The 5,000-nt window shown below is 34.2% G+C and overlaps 1 protein-coding gene across 2 annotated transcripts in view; it reads right to left on the reverse strand.

The window, feature by feature from the left end:
- Window positions 1-5,000, reverse strand: part of LOC115232411 (5-hydroxytryptamine receptor 1) — a 290,895-nt gene that overhangs the window by 274,877 nt on the left and 11,018 nt on the right. The window lies entirely within an intron of this gene.

Raw genomic sequence — 5,000 nt, forward strand, 5'->3', positions numbered from 1 at the left:
ATGTGTGTGTGTGTGTACATGTATATTCTTTTATTTGCTTCAGTATTTTGACCGTGGCTCGCTGGAGCACCGCCTTTATTCGAAGAAATCGATTTCATGACTTTTTCTTTGTAAGCATAATACTTATTCTATCGGTCACTTTTGCCGCACCGCTAAGTTACGGGGACGTGAACGCACCAACATCGATTGTCAAGCGATGGTGGGGGAACAAGCACAGACACAAAAACATATACACAACCACTCACACATACACACACACATATATATATACGATACACACACACACACATATATATACGATACACACACACACACATATATATACGATACACACAAACACACACATATATATATACGATACACACACACACACACATATATATACGATACACACACACACACATATATATACGATACACACACACACACATATATATACGATACACACACACACACACACATATATATATAATATATATATATATATATATATATATATACATATACAATACACACATACACACACACACTGACACACATCCAGGCATACACATATATATGCCCAGGTTTTATTCATTAATCCTCTTATGCAAGTAAAATATAAAAGTCAATACAGAATTCGTACTTTAGAAATATATATAAATATATATTATATGTAATATAAGCCATCGTAATGTATTCATTCGGTTTAAAAAAAAAAGAATGTTTCAGATACAAATATATATTTGCATGGAAATATATACAAATATCATTCTGTCATACCTAACAACTGAACGTACGTATGCATTTATGAATCTTTGCATTTATGAATGTGCGTCTGTATTTATGCATGCAGCACTGTAGGAATTTAACGTCAACATGTGTGTTGGAATTCAGTGGAAAAAACTGAATCAAGCAGCCAATAACTGCAGAAATGTTGAAGCGAAGGGGAAAAAAAATAAGAAATAAAGAGTAGACGAATGGGAGGAAAGAGAAAATGGGGCATCAAGAGGGTAAGAGAATCAGAGGTTCGAGAGAGACAGAGTGAGAGAGAAATTAAAATAGGGTAAAAATAAAGATTATTAATATTGAAATATATTTAAATATGTAGGTTTCTAAATTTCCTTTCTGTGTGTGTATATATATATATATATATATATATATATATACAGAGCGAGACATACAGACATGTAGATAGATAGATAGATAGATAGATAGATAGATAGATAGATAGATAGATAGATAGATAGATAGATAGATAGAGATAGCTATATAGATAGAGAGATAGAGAGATAGAGAGATAGAGAGATAGATAGAGAGATAGATAGATAGATAGATAGATAGATAGATAGATAGATAGATAGATAGATAGATAGATAGTAGACAGATATTGAAAGAAAGCTTTACTTTCGTTACTTAAATTGAAACACCCTAATGCAAATATGAATGGAAATAATGGACAAACGCACAAAATTTGAAATGGTTGCCCTGGCTATTGTACATAGACACCTATCTACACACGCATTCACGTTTGTGTGTCTATCTTCATTATCAATTTACTAAAAGAACTCTAAAAATAGATAAGCTTCCTGTTTCTTTATCTTCAGTTTTGGCTCCTTTTTCTGTTTGTTTTTTAGTTCACTAATCACATTTTACTTGATCGAATATTATTCACGTATGTATTTAACATTTTTTATAGATTTGTTTGACTGACATTTCCTGATTTGACTCTTATTTGGAATTTTCTGAATGCCTCTGATTGTACAAAATTATAGATGCTTACACCGATTTTCATTTTATGTTTCTTTTATATTTAATGCCTTAAAACCACTTATTTACAAAGGAAAATGAGTGAGAATTCGAAACATATACCCTTTCATGACAATAAGGATCTAAAAGAAAAAAATATATGATGCACAAATGTGATTATTAGAGATGAAACTTATATATTTTTAACATGTATGCTTTTTATTTATGATGTAAATTTTATGTAGAGCGAAAGCGCCAAACTTAATTCACTTCACTGTTAATTATCACTTATGATATACCTCCAAGCTCTATATTTTTAATGAATGAGTTGTCAGATATACGTACACACGTCCCTGCTTTCAATTAAACATATATGTACACTACATTTATTTTTTATTTCCTGCGGTTTCAAAAGTGCCAAATCTTATCAGCATACATATAGCAAAAATAAAATCTCATGGTTAAACAAACGGTCTCGAAGAGACATGCAAGCGTTCACACATCCGCACGTAAAAACATACACTTAGATTCAGCCTCTTTCCATATCAACATGTATCATATTTTACATGTGTTTATGTATATAAATGTGTACACTCTTGTATTCACATACACATACACAAAGCATACACACTCACTCAGACGTATTCGAGCATATGAACCAATTCCACTCATTTCATATGCAATGCCTGCGCATAATTTATGGTATTAAATTGCAAGATAAGTTAGAAATAGTGAAATACTGTATGGATGCAGCTTTGCTGCTATCGAAGTTTTCGTTAGCGAAGATACAGCTAAGACGGGCAGGGAACTTGGTTCACATGAAAGCTGATAGGCTCCCCAAACAGCTGTTCAATGGTTAGCTTTGGAACAGCAAGCACCCTGTAAGTCTCATGATACGAGGATAATTTTAAGGATAATTCAAGTGTTGTGATATTGATCATGAGTCTTGGTAAGACTTTGCTGAAAATCGAAACGATCGGAGGAGAAAGTGTTTCAGGAGCTTAAAGCAGTTCGAATTGAGTGGGTAGAAACATCGCGATCAACTTCCTACGAATCCTAATCAGCGGCATCAGCAATATCCTGATTCCCATGATTTCCTTTGGGATGATTATGGATGTGTAGTAGGCGGCAACGCAAGACAAACTTCCACAGGAGAAAACATGAACCTAATCAAAATAGCTACTCAGCAGCATAAAACGCGTCTAACATACTAACCGTTTCTCAGCTCTAGATCTACGGCACCAAGTTGAGGAAATCTCATCTGTTGTTTACGACAGGAGAGTCCACTACATACATGCATACATACATACATACATGTATGAATGCACACATGCAATATATATGCACATACACATATATTTGTATGCACACACACACACACATCCTTTAGTGTGCACAGCATGAAGATAGATAGAAGCTACTAATACTTTGATGCTGTGAAGACACCAACACAGCTTGGGCCTCCAACCAATCTCGAGCTCTGAGCACATGGTCTGCTCTATTTGAGAATCAGAATACTGGTACGCGAGAAATCAGATGTAAATGAAATGACATGAGAAAAATGTCGATGCAGAAAATGAGAGTGAACAAAACGGAAAAGATAAAGAAAGAAAATTAAACTAGAGTTACGTTCCCTTTGACAGTAGAAAACAAATAACACTAGCTGTAGAATAATTCGACGGAGAGGGACCAAAATCTACGAGACAGCTGCTCAATCCGGAAAGAGTGTTGACCACCAGTTCGCCCCCAAACTTTGTCCATATTCTTACATATGGTGAAAATTTCAGATCTCGAATTCAGTCGTACGATGGAATTCTTAGAAATAAAATTAATGCGCGATCTACTTTATATACATATAAAATAGTAATATGTATATGTAAGCAAGTTTGCTAGCCTCACTATACATGTACGCTGTATCAGTCTACGAATGCGTGCCAAAGGTAATAAAACCAAACGACTACTGAACATATTTGTGTATATGCCAGTTGTTTAATGAATCGATAAAGAAAATCCGGTGGTACAGGTTACTCTTAATTTCTTAACCAAGTTATTTATTCTGGTTTAAGTGCATATATGTACACATCAGCTACGTCGTAAGACTACCATCCTGCATTATTTATCTTAAGAAGCTTGACTCTCAATTGGTTTTAAACTGTTTTCTGTTTTTCTTTTGTTTTTTTTTAATCTTTCCTGTTCACTTCACCTATAATATGTGCCATCCTTGCTGCGGTCAGCTTAGCCCAGCTGTAATTTCTCGATGGCTTATGTCTGTATAACTACGATTATTGTTATTATCTTTCCTTCTAAGGCCCTGAGGTGGCAAAATCGCTAGGTCATCAGAAAGAATTCTTTGAATGCTTTTCTTCTGAATTATTACGTCCTGTGTTAAAATTTCGCGTAGGTTGACTTTGCATTTCATCCTTTTGGAATCAATATAATATGTACCAGTCAATCATAGTGGTGAATGTAACCAACTTGTCGCTTCCCGTTAAAAATTGCAGGCCTTGAGCCAAAATTTGAAATAATTATTATTTCTTCTTCTTGTCTCCCGACTATGTCTTCTCATCTTCCCTGTCCTTTTTTTCTCTCCACCTTCTTTATCGTTTACTTCGTACAAGCGTCTTGTCATTTTTTAAGGTTACATTATTTTTCGCTGACTGTGGACTAGTAAAGATACATATATAGGCGCAAGCATGGTTGTGTGTTTAAGAGGTTCACGCCATAACCATGTGGTTTTAGGGTCAATGTCTGTGTGTCTTAGCCTTTGGTGGCTGTTTCGTAAGTACATGAAGTTGCAGGAAAAAGTTAAAACACTTTCTCGATTCACGCGCCTAGAGTTACAAATAACTAAATGCGAGATGATACTTTACGGATATTGTCATTTTATAGTATCAAAAAAATATAGGATGGTCACGACTATAGTATATTTGAGTATAGGTCTTTGCTCTCAGAGATGACCCGGGGTCGAGATAAATAAAATAACACATTATAAAAGTTAGAAGAAAGAACACTTGATATGTATCTATCAGTCTCCACAAAGTCTCTGAATGTTTATGGACGGAACATACATATTTTTTTTTAGTTCCTGTTCAGTCTATATAACCATAGATCAGAGGCTCGGATTATTAAGAGCTTAATTCTTTTTAACATGCTCAGTCTTCAACTTCTACAGAAATCTTGTTTCTATCACCACTTGTATATCTATATACCTATTCTAGTATATCTATATATCTAATATATCTATATATCTGTATACCTATATATTTATTCTT

Source organism: Octopus sinensis, linkage group LG2 (genome assembly GCF_006345805.1).
Source record: "Octopus sinensis linkage group LG2, ASM634580v1, whole genome shotgun sequence".
Taxonomy (NCBI): Eukaryota; Metazoa; Mollusca; class Cephalopoda; order Octopoda; family Octopodidae; genus Octopus; species Octopus sinensis.